This window comes from Crassostrea angulata, chromosome 9 (assembly GCF_025612915.1).
Source record: "Crassostrea angulata isolate pt1a10 chromosome 9, ASM2561291v2, whole genome shotgun sequence".
Lineage (NCBI taxonomy): Eukaryota > Metazoa > Mollusca > Bivalvia > Ostreida > Ostreidae > Magallana > Magallana angulata.
Window position 1 is genome coordinate 16,879,603 of NC_069119.1, and position 18,819 is coordinate 16,898,421.

An 18,819-nucleotide genomic window follows, 5' to 3' on the forward strand; every position below is an offset into this window, starting at 1 on the left:
TCACTAATTGGTTCCTGGTGCAAGTTCCAAATGTTTTTGTTATGAAGGAAACTGTCATTCATTAAGTTGTTGTCATTCCTATGGTGTTTTAGTAAAGTGGTTGACTTATATGTTGTAATGCATTGACTTCAAATTTGTTTGGAATGTTATTCTCTTTATAAATAATTGTAATAAATAAAGTATGTTTTTCAGAATGTTGAAAATGAAAAACTCACCTTACACATATGTTAAAATATAATTGTACTGCATGACTTAAATTTACATGGAAAAGTTGCACTTATCGAGAGAATAAAAACCGTAAATTTCAAATTCTATGTAACGCTATTCATAGACTAATTTGACTTAAACCCACAGATCAAAGACTATTGTACTTTATCCTGTGAGCTATATATTTAGACAAAATGACATAAATGTACATAAATGTAACAATTTAACATTATTATACTTTAATGGTAAATACTGAAATCTGATTGGTTTAGACGCAGTTGTTAATCCGTTCTATTACTCTCATCGTTAGTAACACACTTGGCAACGGGTAACACAACATATCGTTACATGCACGTAATTATGTGCGTACGGTTCGCCATAGAATTTACGTCATTCCTATATAATTTAATTCTGGTTGTAACGCGCTTTCTGATTGGCTAAAAAATTATTTTATATTGTATAAAGAATGTTGCCTACGTCAAAGTAAGACTAATGTCAAAAACGTATCAATACGCCTGACGTTACGTTTGAATTTTGTACAATTTTACGTCATTTTAAAGGTCAAATGACCGTTTTTATTTACAATGAAGAGTAAAAAAATTTAAATTATAAGCAATGAATTCAATTTTTTTTAGTTTTATACGATATAAAATGGTTTGAAACACTTTACGCTTTTTTATAAACTGCCCCAGACCATTTTATATCGTTAAAACAATTAGATATTGAATTCATTCCTTAAATAAAAGCAGTAAAGTTTTCTTTAAAATTAAGACATTCAGTATGAAATAAATAGTATCTGTTTGGGAGGGTAAGAGTTGAAATAGACCATTGACAACCGACGCTTCCCGTCGGTTGACATTGGTTTCCTCGGGGTGTCAATTTCAATTCTTACCCTCCCAAACAGGCACTATTTACATAATGTTTCGATTTTCATGCTGTGACCTGACAAAATATCTACAAGTCTTATCTTGAAGAAAACCTTATAACTTAGACTGTAATAGCTTTGGGCTCCTTCCCTGGCATGTCTTTATGTACCAGGATTTGAAATTGCAGCCACTGATCCAACATATCTGATTTTTACGATAAAAAACCCAGCAAATACCATATTTTTGTCAATTTTTTTTATTAATACTTTAACATTAGTTCTGTGTATACATATATATATCTAATTTAAAACAAAAGTCAATGGTACAATAAAAGTAGAGTTCAGGTCACATCTGGTTTGCTTTTGTCCGGCGTTGAGGATGAGGGGAGGGTGACCTCCATTGATGTGGGCGTACTGTCCATAGCCGACAGAGTATTGGATACCTGCAACAAACATTACTTGTTGGTCATGTGTGCTTCTCTGTTAAGTAATGGACTATAATTATTTATTCATGATTACAGCACAATTTTGACCTCTGAGTCCACAATCAATTCATTAGACTGAAAAATTCATATTTCTGTCATGAAAAAGATATTTTAACCTTATGTTCAAACACAGCAACTTCCTTTCAATGTACATCTGTACAACTACTAAAACTTCAATTTTAAAGAGGGAGGGAGGAGGTGTTACTAGTTCTTTAGAACATTATTTTGTTTGTAGTTACATGTTTTACTATTTGTGATAAGAACAAAGAACACGTGGGCATTTAAAGAAAAAAGTTTTTGTGAGGATGTATGCTCATGGGTAACTGGTATTCACAACTATACATCTGTACATTGGAGAGTGGCAAGCTTGAAGGATTGGACAGCCATACTTACAGATAAGTTGAGTACTGAAGTCATGGGAGGCAGCGATGAGACACAGGTAACTGCTGGAACTGTGATAAAGAAAAGAGGAGAAAAATATTTTTCTTCATAAATTCATTCCTTACAACAGTATCTTTGAGTTTCTCTCTCTCTCTCTCTCTCTCTCTCTCTCTCTCTCTCTCTCTCTCTCTCTCTCTCTCTCTCTCTTATAACAATCATACTATATTACTGTCACATGTATAATGTATAATATTGATAGAATTAGCTGTGCGTCTTTATTGATATCCACAGAATTTGAGCGAGAGAGGTACACGTTTATTTTATGCAATAGATTCTTCATTTCATTTCTTAAAAAAATATTTCCTTTACCTGGATATGTGAGATCTTACCTGTGGTAGAGCATCCTCTCTGTATCAGCTGTTACACAGGCCACATCCTACAAAAGTACACATCAAATATTCAGCCGCACAAAACTAACATTGCAATACACAGAGCTCTCAATATCAAGCACCGCATTACATTTTCCTTAGTCAAGTTTTATTCACCTTAAAAACACTTTGTTCAAAGTAAAAAAATATTATTTGTAAAGTAAAATCACCACTGCAGAACCCGACTTATTGTTCAGTAAATACATATTCATTTTTTGTGTAAAAAAAAAAATCAAAAAAAAAAATCTTAAACCAATTTCAAAATCAAGACGTTTCTTTGAAACCTTCACTGAAAAGCATTCTGAGTCAACTTTATTAATTAAAACAGTATCAGGTTGGAAAAAATGGCAATCTATCTTTCTAGTAGATCTTCACACAGAGAGTAAATATACATTTTTTTATCTGCATCAGAGATGGCTCCGCCGTTTTTTCGTCAGTGGGTTTGTCCGAGGAGAGGAATGAGTCCGGGCAGAGGGGAGGAGAACGGGATAGACAGCCTGGCGTTGACCGCCAGTAAGTGATCCTGCCGCGTGGCCAGCGACTTGATGTGACCCTCCAGTCTATGGTTCTCTGATTTCAGCTGATGCACAAAGTGGAGAAAAAATGGAAAAAAAACTACAAAACATACAGAAATTACTTCAAAAAAAATTATGAAAGGATTATTAAAGCAATACTGTTATCATCAGAAAAGTATTCTAATCTGACATTTTTTAAAACATCTGTGGACTCATTTTTTTCGTGGGGGTCAATATTTGTGGGCAGCCAAGTTTTTCCTGGCTAGTGTGGACATAATTGAGTTGTTAGCAAGTTTGGGATAATCATAAGAAGAATTGAACAAATGCTTGTATACATTTATGAGGATGTAAATTCGTGGGGAAAGGTTATCCACGAAAGCCTCGGACATTGTTCCCCCCCCCCCCCCCGAGCAATGTTGATTTTGCAGTATTACTTTAAGCTTTATTTGTAATAAAAAATGGTAAAAATAAGTTTGCAATAGTAAAACCATGCATTTCGTAGCTATCACGCCTTTCCAATAAAGGTTAATTATAATATGCGATACATTTAAAAGAAATATTTGCGGGTATGATAAGGCAACTCTCAGCAATTGATTTAGTAAAAAAAATCGATCGATATGACGGTATAATAAGCAGCATGGTGTCATATTTTATTCATGTCAATTTTAACTTTATCTCTGGTTTAAATTATAAAAAAAACTATGGCGTACAATGTCACTAGCAACTCTTCTAACTGAATATATCTTCGATTTCTCTGTATTACGTACATTTACCATTTAATAAAGAAGATCAATGTCGGTAGACAATTCATCGGAATTCAGTGTAAACAATGCCAATTTAAGACATCATTCAGATACCCAAAATTTAGATGAATATCAGTCAGGATATTATTAGGATAATACAGGCATGGATATTTTGTTATATCAGCGAGTGTTATAAGGTAAGCAGATAGACATTTATATGGCTTGACCGGCCTTTCCTTTGTCAGTGTGTACAAAAAAGGCAAAAGTGTAACACTACCCCGAATATAATGAAAGTTGAAATTTGGCAAATATCAAAAGACATGACCTAAAATACTTGAAAATGTATATACTTAAAAAAGTGATCTATTTTTAACTGTCACGTGATACCGTGGCACGGCAGCTTCAAAGATCGACTCGATTCCGAATATCGACGGTCATTAAACTCAGAGTTGCCTTAACTTACCCGCGTTCCCATTTTTTTCAAATTTTAATTAGATGCTTTATTTGTATGTTAGTTTAACTGAAAGACAAATATTAAAATTACTCAATCGCAAAAGTTAGAATTGCAACCAAGTTAAAAAAAAAAAATTACATGAACAACTGCATATATCTTTACAAAATGATATGGTGTATTTTCTCCTCCTGCTTATCTAAAACAGGAGTCAAAAGTACAATAAAAGAGTTCAGGTCCATTGATGTGGGTATTTTGTCCACAACAGAGTATTCGATACCTGCAATATGGATATCAATTTAATGGTCGTGTATATATCGTAGATTCTTTTAAAAGTAAACGCAAGAAATTATTATCCGCACAAAAATCGCAAAACTGAAATTTCTTGTGGGTTGTAAAATACCGTTAGTATTTTTCTGACAGTTTTGAACTATATGAAATTATAAAAAAGTTTGATGAGTGGTGTAATTCTATTCACCTATGCAAACATGCATAAACATTTATTTTCATGCCCTCCTTAACAATTGGGTGTAGCTATTACTTTTAAATATATTTTTTTTAATTTTACTAGTTTATGTGAATGATGAAAAGGAAACTCCTTGTGTTCGCTTGTTCAGAAAATACTGACAAACATTTACGGTGTTATAAAAACATTCACGGGCTTACAAAGTTTACCAGGCACCCCTAAAAAGTTGAAATTTTCTTTAAATATTCAGTAACACTCCATACCTTGATTAAACATACGTTTTGCTACAATAAGGACCTGACTATCTAACGATAATTCAAAATTAAAGTTAATAAAAGAAAAATTATGAAAAGCGGTCATTTAGGTCTTTTATAAACATGTTTAAGATTTAGAATCAGTGAGCATTTGGTAAATAGAATGTATTATCTGTTTAATTTAGGTTCAAAAACATGTTTGAGGGCATACGTAGAAAACAAGATAAAAACATTTTAATTAATTATAACAAAACCTAACCTGTTCAGTTTCCTCTTCATTCTTCCATTTGTAAACACGACGGCAAAAGTTTTTTTTCACATTTTGATCAAATTAAACACATATTGATTAGTCTGTTAATTTAGCGATACATTACAAATTAAACTGCTAAAGAACCAATTGTTCTTTTATTTATTTGTCGCTAAAACAATCATGTTTGTTATTATTTGCATTTAAAACTATGGAGGCAAAACAATAAAAGAAATCATTATATTTACTGAACATTTTTTTTTCATATGAATAGGAAATACATGTTAAAAGAAATGGGGGGGGGGATGTTTAAACTTTTCACTCTATCATTTAGGCTATATGCTTCAAAGGGGCATGTCACGATTTTGGTCAGAAATTATTTTCCCGATTTTAATGTTTACAATGTTTCAGTAATGCATTTTTAAAAAACAACCAAAATTTAAGTGTCATTCTTTGAGTTATAAGCAAGTTACAGAGTTTACAATTCTTCGCTGTGTAAACAAAGCTTTTGTTTTCATTTTGAACGTTGAAGTGAGGTTGAAGTGAGAACAGTTTTAGACCAAAAATGAATGTGGTAAACGTTAAAATCTGTTTATCTAAGCTTTAAATGAATAAGAAGATGGAAAAATCAGCTTGAAAAAGAACTTTACCGGTATATTGAACTAATGTAAAGAAAAACAGGGAACGAGCCTTGTTTACATGACAAAGAATTGTGAGCCCTGTATCTTGCTTAAAACTTCACTACCGACTTTCCAATTTGATTTGTTCATTGCAAATACATCCTATGTCATTGTAAATAATAAAAACAGAAAAATATAATTTGACCAAAATCGTGACCATACCTCTTTAAATCAATTCAGGCTGTTCCTGTAATAAAAAAGGATACATGTACATGAAGACCATTTTTTAAGTGTGTGCCTTTTTTTTTTTGGTTTTTTTTTGTGTTTTTTTTTTTGGGGGGGGGGTGTTAATCTTTATTTGATCAAAACACTTTTTAATGTTGAAATTAAAACAGTTAAATTCAAACTACTAAATTCACTAGTCAGTTATTAGGAATTACAGATTAAGGTTTAAGTTAATAATATGTTATAATTATGGGATAAAATTCTTTAATTTAAGAATATATTATGGATTAAATCTGTGCATGTTTTATCAAATATAATATGTGTTGCCATAAGTTTCCATAGCGTTTTCCCATTTAACATGCTAGCACTTTCTGTGTTCAACGGCAAGAACAACATCCGTTTCTTTATGTCTCAGAGCTGAGCAAAAAAGGGACTTTACTATTTATACGCTTTAGTGCTAGAATAAATGGAAAAGTGGTAAAACAGCAAGATATTTTAAAGTTTCTTTTAATACATTTCTACCAGATTTATCCCATCTCTGTACAGATGACAAAGTACGTTTAACTTTACGTAAATTGAAATGATTTGCGTTTGAATTCATCGACTTTAGTTGTCTAGAAAACGTCTTTGAATTTTTTTTCATTTCATAACTTTATACATGTAATTATGATGCATATGATAAAAAGGCAAATTTACGTGTGCAATACATGTTACATTATACCATTGACAAACAGTATCAATGTGTTGCAAATATAATTAATACAGTGTTGGACTTACAGAACGACTTTTCCAGACATCCAATAGAAAAATTGCATTAATCTTTTGAACAGTTACACTCCAATATGCATTTCCATCCATAATTTGGATAGATACATTGCTTGCTGCAATTAAGGCCTGAGTATCCAATTTTACACTCTGAAACAATAGAATTGCTTTTTTGTTATATTTCATATTGGGAAAAGCAACGGCATAAACAAGAGGCCACATCGCATCGCTCAACCAAAAAAACCAGTTCCTTGTGACATTCTCTTTCGTAGCATATGCTTTTTCTATTTTGAGAATATATTAAAATTTACTATAAAAGTTGGTACAACCAACTCGTTATTTTCTTCTTTGTGGTGTGTTTTTGATGTAAACAACCAATGATGATTCATGCAACAATTATATTTTTTGCGGCCCATTTGACGCTTGCGTCAATATGATTTCTTGTTTAATTTGAAACAGATCATTAAATTGTTATAAAACCAATTAATAACCTGTACAGTTTCCTATTTCACTATTCCATTCGTAGCCGGGACAACAGCCACCCTCATATCTACAAAAAGAATATCTTTTTTAAACATAAAAAATAGTTGTATCTTTATTAAATCGATGCATTGAGTGTTGAATTCTAAAACTATGTGTTTTCTTTTCACTTTCGTTATCATCACAAACAAGTACAATACAGCTGCTTTACAGGTGAATTTAAATTAATCAAAATTAATATTGTATATTTTTCAAGATTACCAGGAACAGCTTTGATATGAATACGAACCAGATGTTATAAATATATTGCCCAGAAGAATAAGGGCAGATGTCGACACCATTTTCTACTATCTAAATATGCTCCGAAGACCTTGCACCGACTGCTCTTGCTATCTGAAGTAGATTGAGGAAGTTTTAATTGATTTTTGCATCACTTATTGGTTCCTATTACGAGTTCTACGTGGGTTTTTTTTTTGGGGGGGGGGGGGGGGGGGTTTATATGAAACTGTCATTCATATAATAAATATATTGCCCAGAAGAATTAGAGCAGATGTCGACACCATTTTCTACTATTTAAATATGCTCTGAAGACCTAGCACCGATGGCTCTTGCTATCTGAAGTAGATTGAGGAAGTTTTAATTGATTTTTGCATCACTTATTGGTTCCTGGTACGAGTTTTAAGTGCTTTTGTTATGAAGGAAACTGTCATTCATTAAATTGTTGTCATTCATGTGTTGATATTATATAAATAGTAACTGTTTGGGAGGTTAACTGTTGAAATTGACGCCCTGAGAAACCATTGTCAACCGACGCGAAGCGGAGGTTGACAATGGTTTTCGAGGGGTGTCAATTTCAACAGTTATCCTCCCAAACAGGCACTATTTATTTTATTATACTGAATGTCTTAATTTTAAAGAAAATTTTACTGGTTTTACATAGAAATGAAGTGAATTGTACGGTGAACCGTACGCGCATAATTTACGTGCATGTAACAATTCGTTGTGTTACCCGTTGCTTAGTGTGTTGCTAACGCTGAGGGTAATAGAACGGATTACCAACTGCGTCTAAACCAATAAGATTAGATTTCAGTATTTAACATTAAAGTATAATAAAGTAAAATGGTTGAATTATATGTTGTTATGCAAGTGACATAAAAAATAAATGCAAGAATGTTATTTCCTAAACCAGTAATTATAACAATGAACATATCTCCAAAAGCCATATTTGTAATTTTTTAGATTAATATTCTATCATTAATTCTGTGTATATATGCCGTATAACGGGTATTTTGCAGCTTAGACCCTAAATAGTATCATATTAAATTTTGCGTTTCAAATTTCTGCGATTACATTAGATTGCAAAAATAAACATACAACGTATTCTACATTGTATCAAACTTTCACTCCCATTTTTATGCGTGCTTCGGGACTCCGATGGGGGTATTACCGCCGAAATCGTTTGTAATGAGGGTGTTGTTCTAGATGATAAGTGCCCATTGCTATCATATAATCAGCCACCTGTTTATTTTAGATACGGTATTTGTCGCGTGGTCAATGTTTATCTAACAATTAAATAAATTCTTGTGAACCATAATCAAATTACGTGTTTTGTTTTTCTTTGATTGACTTAAACGTTACGAGTATTTTGCGATTTTAATTTCTGCAGATTTTTTATACCTGCAAAATACGGCAGAAAATAAACAGCCGCAGAACGTACCCGTTATACGGTATCTGATTTTAAAACAAGAGTCAATGGTACAATAAAAGAAGAGTTCAGGTCACATCTCCTTTACTTTTGTCCGGCGTTGATGATGAAGGGAGGCTGACCTCCATTGATGTGGGCGTACTGTCCATAGCCGACAGAGTATTGGATACCTGCAACATGAATTTATTTTAATTATCATGTATGATACCGTTATATATTGTAAATCTTAATTAAACACAATAAATAATTCAGCAGAAATTTGCAAAAAATGACACCCTCGTGGAATTTAATATCCCGTTTTTTCCCGAAAGGTTTGAACTGTATGAAGTTATTAAAAATTAGTGGTATTGTTTTATTACCTATGTAAACATGCGTAAACATGTATTGTTGTGTCCTTCTGATCAATTGGGTTTAGATATTACTTTTGATTATATTTTCTTGAAGTTTATAAGTTTATGTAAATAATGGAAAAGGAATTCATCTGTACACGTGTTTGGTAATTTTAACTATTGACAAACAGTTACAATGTATTGCTTATGAAGACATAAATGACTTACAATTCAATTTTACCAAGCACCCTATAGAAAAGTTGCAATTTTCTTTTATACACTTATTCACACACCATTAACCATTTTCATCCATAACTAGAATAGTCACATGTTTTGCTACAATAAGGACCTGACTATCTAGCTTTGCTCTCTTAAATTAAACCATATGACTCATAATGATAATTCAAAAATAAAGTTGATAAAAACATGAAAAGCGGTCTTTTGGGTATTTTAAAAAATGTTTACGATTTTGAATCAGTACTTAATTGTGTGTATTTTGCAAATAGATTGTTTTATTTGTTTAACGAAAAACAAATAGGATTCAAATTCAAAAACATGTTTAAAGGCATAAGTACAGGACACGCCAAAAACATTTCAATTAATTACAACAAAATCTAGTCTGTGTAGTTTCCTCTTCATTATTCCATTTGTAACCAGGACAGAAAAGATTTTGTTTTTCAACTTTTATTCAAATTGACCACCTATTAACATTGTAAATTAAACTGTTTGAGAAATAATTGTTCTTCTAGATCTATTCTTCTGTTAATACCACAATCATTTTAACTTTGTTAATATATGCATTCAAAAATTCAAAAACTATGGTGGCAAAACAATTACAGAAATCGTTATATTTAATTCACAATGTTTTCATACGAAAAAGATATACATGAATAGCTCAAAAAGTGGTGTCAAATGCTTACACCATTTCCCTTTATTTCATATAGGTCGTATGCCATAAATCACTTTTTGCAATCAAAAAAGGATGCATCACTTTTTTTAGTGTGTGTGGGTTTTTTTTGGTTGTTTGTTGTCATAAGTTGATCATTATTGATCAAAACACTTTTTATTATGAAAATAAAAACAGTGAATTCTAAAGACAAAGTTTCAAAAATTACAATCCTTACCAAATACGTCCAGAAACTGTAGATCTTGTAACTGATTACTGGATATTTTATTATTTCTTCTGTTGTATAATTATAACTCGTTCAACTGCAACATTTATGTGTATTGCCAATTTTTTTAACAAAGACCGAGCATTCAGAAATTTCTACGACTAAACACCACGGTAACGGTTCATAATGTTGTTTTTACGTCCCGCGCATTTTTAATAATATTTTCATTTTAACAACAAATTGACGAGTGATATGGTTAGAGCGAGCGAAAATTGTACAAATATTATGCATGATTTATGAATCAAAAATAGACTTTAGTTATTATGTTCAAACGTGTTAGAGTTTCTATGTCAATTCTGTTTCGAGTTGAAACGAATGTAAGGTCTCGTTGATATCTCATATATAAACCTGTAGACGATTTGTTTATTTTGTTTTAGCGAATTATGATTTCGTTTAAATGAGTTCATCTTTTTGTTATACAGATATACCATAGAAGTGTTTAATCAAATGATATGTTATGGAATAAATAAGTGCGTATTCTATCAAATATATGTGCGTTGTCATAATGTCCAAGGCGTCTTTCTCCTTTCACCTGCTATCACAGTTAAATATCAAGAACTTCAGATCCAAACACCATCCGTTTCAGGGCTTAGCAAAAAAACCGCACTTGCTATACATACGCCTCAGAACTAGAATTAGAGGCATATGGTTAAACAATGATATATATTAAAGATTTCTTACAATACACTGTTACAAATTTATACCATCCCCGTACACTTAAGGAGGCCGGATGGTCAGCAAATTAACCAATAGATCTACCAAAATTTTGAGAATGAAAAAAAATTAACGTATGCAATACATGTAATATTGTACATGTACTATTAATAGTTACAAAATATTGCAAATATTATAAAACAGTTTAGACTTACTGGACGACTTGTTCAAACATTCAGTAAAAATGCTGCAATATTCATTTGAACAATTGCACTCTAATGTGCATTTCCATCCATAAGATGGATAGACACATTGCTTGCTGCAATTAAGGCCTGTGTATCCAATATTACACTCTAAAACAAAAGCATTGCTCTTTATAATAACAGCATAAACAAGAGCCCCATGGGGCCACATCGCTCACCTGAGCAACAATGAGTCTAAATGGGTGTTCAAAATATATTATGCCATATGGCCCCTTGGTAGAATAACAAAAAATAGATATTGTAAAGTATTCGAATTTTACACTTATTTTTGCATACACGTAATCTTTGACATTGTACCTTTATAGAATACCTTTTTTTACCCAGAATAAGAAAATCCTACGCAAGATATAAAACTAAATATTTGGCAGGGGTACACTGTAAACTTCCAATTCCCTATATTTTCGTTCTGCCCTCCCCCCATATCCCCCCACTTTATAAAGCGATCAAAATATATGAGAGCATATAGGTACATGTACATTTTTTCTTCAACTACTTACTAGTTATTGTATTATTTTTTAAAATATATTAATAGTTATTGTATTTTATTGACAAAATTCGTATAGATGTGAAGAAGAAAATTGTACCTCAATGCGCTCAATTCCTCAAATCTAAAACACTCAAAAATTTAATTTGTCTTCCCCATTATAATTAAACGACTGTTGTTTACCTGGCATAAACTCGAGGGACTTTTATAACCTTACTCACACTTAATTGATGGATACACTGGACTGAAAAATGTTGTCTTTTTTGCAATTTATATTTTCCTTTCTATAAGGATTATTTCTGCTAAATTACGAATTTGACTCGGTAGTTCTTGAGAAGAATATTCTTAACAATGCACACCCACCTTTTTTCATAGTTTTGAAGTTTTTTCCGCTTTGAATAGAGATCGGTCTCTTATTTCTGCAATTTATATTTGCTTTCCTATAAGAATGATTTGTGCCAAAATCTGGTTAAAATTGACCAACCGGTTTTAGAGAAAAAGTTCAAAATGTAAAAAGTTTGCAGACGGACGACGGAGAAAATGTGATCAGAATATCTCATTGAGCTTTCAGCTCAGGTGAGCTAAAAACGGGAGTTTTGCACATATGGAATACATTGTATAGAATCATGGAAAGTAATTTGCATAAAAATACGTTAAGTTTTATCTGTTAATGAAAAAAAATTACATTTACAAGTTAAAAACAGATGTCTTATAAAAAATTAAAGAACGGGACTACTATTATTTTATTTTAAACAGATCGATTAATTGTAATAAAACCCATTGACAACCTGTACAGTACCCTGTTTCACTATTCCATTCGTAACCAGGACAACAAATATCATCATATCTACATTGTACAAAAAAAAGTGTCTTGTTAAACATAAAAGGAAGTTTTTTTTTATTGAATCGATGCATTGAGTGTTGCATTGTTTGACTATGTGTTTTCTTCTAACTTCTGTTATTATCCCAAACATGTACAATACAATGCTTTACAAGTGAATTAAAACTATTCAAAAATTAATACTGTTTATTTTCTTAACCTTACCTTGAACAGTTTTCAAATGAATACCAAACAGATATGATTAATGTATAGGCCAGAAGAATTAAAGCAGATGTTGACACCATTTCCCTCTATTTCAATATGATTTAAAGACCTAGATTGCTCTTGCTATCTGAAGTAATTTGAGGAAGTTTAAATAGGGATTTCTTGGTATCGCTAATTGGTTCCTAGTACAAGTTCCAAATGCTTTTTGGTATGAAGGAAACTGTCATTCATTAAGTTGTTGTCATTCATGTGTTAAAGTTGAGTAGTTGACTTATATGTTGTAATGCAATTGACTTCAAATTTGTAGAAATGTTATTATCTTTATAAATAATTATATTAATAAAGGATTTTTCTTTTCAGAGTCAAAAAATAATAGTAAAGCATGTGCACGACTAAATTTAACAGGGAAATGTTGCAATTATGGAGAGAATGAAAATCATAAATTTTGACATCTTCAGGCTATTCATAGACATTAGGAGTTAGGGTCTGTTAGTCTCGACTCTTGTGCATTTTCCAGTGAGCCATATAGTTAGACAAAATGATTTACATGTAACAATTTAACAATGTTTCAATTTTCATGCTGTGACCTCCTGACAAAAAAATACAGGTTATATCTTAAAAGAAACCTTTTAACTTAGATTGCAATGGCTTTGGACTCCTTCCCTGGCATGTCTTTATGTACCAGGAATTGAAATTGGAGCCACTGATCTAACCAGAGACACGAATAACAGAGATTGGCAACTCCGCCATTACCGTTATTTGTTGTTGAAAAATGGTACGAGACCAACCTTACTTTGAGAACTACATTTTAGTGAACTGAGATAATGTTCTTAAACCAAAAGTTTATTATTTTAATGAAAAGTGTGCATAGATTTTAGACATTATCAAAACAAAAAAATGAAAAATAAGATTTATAGAAAATAAATTGGCCAGCTATAAAACATCGGCGAAATCTCAGACGACGGGTAGCCAACTGCCTCCTAAAAGTCCTATTTTAATAATGTTAATATGACATAAACTCATGAAAATTTAATATTTTGAATGTTTTGGTAATAGGTTTTAGCTGTTTATATTTCGACATAATTGTTTATTAGAAACATATACCGATTTAAACTGAAAACACTTTACAATAGGGACCGCGGGATTTCGGGAGATTTTGATCAGTTGCCAATCTCTGTTATTTATGTCTCTGATATAACATATCTCATTTTTACGACAAAAACTCAGCAATTACCATATTTTTGTCAATTTTTTTATTAATACTTTAACATTAGTTCTGTGTATATATATATATATATATATATATATATATATATATATATATATATATATATATATATATATATATATATATATATATATATATATATATATATATATATATAATTTAAAACAAAAGTCACTGGTACAATAAAAGTAGGGTTCAGTTCACATCTGGTTTGCTTTTGTCCGGCGTTGATGATGAGGAGAGGGTGACCTCAATTAATGTGGGCGTACTGTCCATAGCCGAATAGGTATTGGATACCTGCAACATAGATTATTTGTTGGTCTTGTATGCTTATGTGTTAAGTAATGGATTCATTAGACTGAAAAATTCATATTTCTGTCCTTAAAAAGATATTTTAACCTTATGTTCAAACACAGCAACTTCCTTTCAATGTACATCTGTACAACTACTAACATTTCAATTTTAAAGAGGGAGGGAGGAGGTGTTACTAGTTCTTTAGAACATTACATTGTTTGTAGGTACATGTACGAGTTACTATTTGTGAAAAGAACAAATTACCTGTGGGCATTTAAAAAAAACCCAGTTTTTGTGAGGATGAAAGTTCATGGGTAACTGGTATTCACCAAATACTTCTGAACATTAGGAAGTGCCAGAGTTGAAGTATTGGACAGCCATACTTACAGATGAGTTGTGTACTGAAGTCATGGGAGGCAGCGATGAGACACAGGTTACCGCTGGAACTGTGAGAAAGAAGGCACAAGATATTTTTCTTATTAAATTCATTCCTTAAACAATATCTATGAGTTTCTCTCTTTTTCTTTCTCTCCCCTCTCTCAAAAATATATTTCTTAATAAATTCACTCAACTGAGTCTCTCTCTATCTCTCTCTCTCTCTCTCTCTCTCTCTCTCTCTCTCTCTCTCTCTCTCTCCATTCATACTTCATTACTGTTGAATGTATAATATATAACCTTGATAGAATTAGCAATGTGTCTTCATCGATATCCATAGAGTTTGAGCAATAGAGGTAAAAGTTGTTTTTTATGCAACAGATTCTTCTTTTAATTTTCATTAAAAATATTTCCTTTGCAGGCATTTCCTTTACCTGGATAGGTGAAATCTTACCTGTGGTAGAGCCTCCTGTCTGCACAAGATTATTAGCTGTTAAACAGGCCACATTCTACAGAAGAACACAGCAAATACTCCACCGGACAAAACTAACATGGCAATACAGAGCTCTCAATATCAAGAACCGGATTACATTTTCCTTAGTTAAGTCTTATTCACCTTAAAAACACTTTGTCCGAAGTAAAACTGTTACTTGTAAAGTAAAATCACTACTGCACCTACTTATTGTTCAATAAAAACATAATTACTTTTCGTAAACTTTTAATTGAAACCAATTCTTGAATCTGAATCAATTTCTTTAATTGAACAGTATCAGGTGGGGAAATACATTTTTTCTTGCATCAGATATGACTCCGAGGTCTTTCCGTCGGTGGGTTTGTCCGAGGAATTAGTCCGAATGAGGAATGAGTCTGGGCAGAGGGGAGGAGAACGGAATAGACAACTGGTCATTGACCGCCAGTCAGTGGACCCGCCGCGTGGCCAGCGACTTGATGTGACCATCCAGTCTATGGTTCTCCGATTTTAGCTGATGCAGACAATGAAGCAAGGAGGCAACTGAAGAAATTTTAAAAATTACAGGAATTACTTTTAAAAATTTTCATGAACTGACCTTTAATCTACCGGTATTCGAACGATACTATCATCAGAAGAAATTGTTTTTTTTAACTTTTCTTAAAGTTATATTTGTAATAAACATCTGAATATCTTATTGAAAATAATGTCTGCAATAACGATGCATGCAGTTAATAACTTTCACATCATCTCCAGTAAAGTATAAACGTAATATGCAGTACTTGTATAAGGAAAATTCCCGTATTTGTTCATATTTTAAGTTGATGCTCTGAATGTTAGCTAATCTGAAAGACAGAATCTGATATCAAAATAACTGAATTATAATATTTAAAATTACAATTAAGTATTTTAATGCATCTTTACCACCTCATGTTAATGTATTTCCTCTTCCTGCATTCATAACAAGAGAGATAAACATGAAACATGGATTATGTGTTAGTCATTTATGCTTAAGTGTTGAAAATTTGATCATAATTGATTATTGATTATTCATGTTTATTGAACAATTTTGACCTCCATAATCAATTCATCAGACTAAACAATTCATATATATTTCTCTCATCAAAATTTGATTTGAAAAAGATTTGAACCTTGTTTTCAAACACAGCAACATATTTTTTCAGTATACCTGTACATACACTTTATTTTTAAAGGCAGTTACTGGTTCATTGGAACAATAATTTTTGGGTAGGTACAAGTTACTATTTGTGAAATAGAAATATAACCCATTAGGATGTAAATAGTAATCACAAATTAAATGACTATAACAAAACCTAACCTGTGCATTTTCCTGTTCATTTTCCCATCGGTAAACAGGACAGCAAACTTTTTTTTCAACTTTTGATTAGATTAAACACACATTGATACTTTTTTGTATTTTAGCGGAACATAGTTAATTAAACTGTTAAAGAACTATTTTTTCTTTTATTCATTTCTTATTACCACAATCATATTAATTATTATATGCACTCAAAACTATGGTGACAAAGCAGTTATCGAAATCATTAAATTTACTTCAAAATGTTTTCATATGAATACGATAAACATGTATAGCTCAACAGAAGTGGGGGAAGTATTTAAACTAGTTCACTCTATCATTTAGGTTATATACCTTAAATCAATTCAGGCTGTTCCTGCAATCAAAATAGGACTCTTGTACATAAATAGCACTGTTAAGTGTGTTTGTTTGTGTGTTAATCATTATTTGATAAAAACACTTTTTATCTTGAAATTAAAACAGTTAAATTCAAAGACTATCCAGTGATTAAGAATTACAATCCTTACCAAATGCGTCATCTTGTAAATGATTATCGCATATTTAATTATTTCTTTGTTTTTAAGTACAACGGCAACATTTATTGCTATTTGTTTTACTGAACACTTAGCAATTTCTAGGAATAAAAACCACCGTAACGGATTCTCATGTTGTTTGTACGTCTCGTGTTTTGGTTATTTTTTTCATATTCTCATTTTAACATTAATTTTACGAGTGATATGGTTAAGAGCGAGCAAAAAGTGTTGCATGGTTTATGAATCCAAAAATGACTTTATTTATTATGTTCAGATAAGATGGAATTCTTATACCAATCTTGTTTCGAATTGAAACGAATGCAATATCTCGTTGATATCTCATATTAATCTGTAGGCGATTTGATTATTTTGTTTTAGCGAATTGTGTTTTCGTTAGAAGGAATTTATGACTTCTCATTGTAAAGAAATAGCGTAGTCATTTTGAGCAAAGGGTTTAATTTAAAAATATATGATCGATTGAATCTGTGCATATTCTATCAAATATTATATGTGATGCCATAAGTTTCCAAGGCGTTTTTCCCTTTCATCTGTTCGCATTTTCTATGGTCAATGGCAAGAAAAACATTTGTTTCTTTATGTCTCAGGGCTAAGCAATAAAAGCGCACATGCTATAAATACGATTTAGTACTAAATGGCAATGACAAAATGATTAGGCAATAATATAATTATATTAAAGATTTCTACAAAACGTATCCCATGTTCATACAGGTGACAAAGTGCGTTTAACAAAAATGAATTTATGTTTGAATTCATTGACTTCAGTTCACTAGATAACGTCGTTTTGAACTGTCTTTGTAATGTGTATACTATGAATGTATTGCCGTATCCTTAAATTGTATTGTTTACCTCCTATGCATTAAATTGTTTTGTTTATTTTTTAAAATTTCATAACTTTATAATTATGTTCATGTATATGTTGAAGAAAAAAAACACATCCACGTGTGCAATGCATGTAACTTTGTACTGTTGATAAACAGTTACAATGTATTTCGAATATGATTAAAACACTGTTTGACTTACAGAGCGACTTTACCAGACATCCAGAAGAAAAGTTACAATATTCTTTTGAACAGTTACATTCCAATGTGCATTTCCATCCATAACTCGGATAGAGACATGGCTTGCTGCAATGAACACCTGAGTATCCAATTTTACACTCTGAAACAAAAGCACCCCTCTTTAATAATAGCATTGCTCCTTATCATAACAGCATAAAATCTGCTGATGATTTAGAAACTGTATGAATCAGGAAATATGAAAACATATGGAATATACGAAAAATCATGGAAAGTAATTTGCATGAAGATAGGTGTAAAAATGTTGCATTTACAAGTTATACGCAATGTCTAAAAATTTAGATCATGGGACAAACTAGTTTTATTTAATTTCAAACAGATCAATTGATTGTAATAAACCCATTGACAACCGGTACAGTTTCCTAAATCACTATTCCATTCGTAACCAGGACAACAGTCACCTTCATATCTGAAAAAAGAAAAGAACATTAAAGAAAGTTTTATTCTTTTTTCTATTGAATCGATGCATTCAGTTTTGCATTGTTTAGCTATATGTTTTTTTTCTCACTTCTGTTATTATCATAAAACAATGACAAAACAATTGCTTCACGAGCGAATTTAAACTAATAAAATAAATACCGTTTCTTTCTTCAACCTTACCTTGAACAAATTTGATCTGAATTCAAAACAGGTGTGATTATTGTATAGACCAGAAGATTTAAAGCAAGTGTTGACACCATTTTCTTGTATTTCAGTATAATTTCAAGACCTAGACTGCTCT

At 31.5% G+C, this 18,819-nt stretch overlaps 1 long non-coding RNA gene across 1 annotated transcript; it reads right to left on the reverse strand.

The window, feature by feature from the left end:
- Positions 1-1,328: 1,328 nt before the first annotated feature.
- Positions 1,329-15,161, reverse strand: LOC128163499 (uncharacterized). The gene is made up of 3 exons (XR_008240810.1): positions 15,136-15,161; positions 1,951-2,009; positions 1,329-1,515 (listed from the first exon to the last, which is right to left on the reverse strand). It is a non-coding gene; the product is annotated as an uncharacterized LOC128163499 (long non-coding RNA).
- Positions 15,162-18,819: the final 3,658 nt, after the last annotated feature.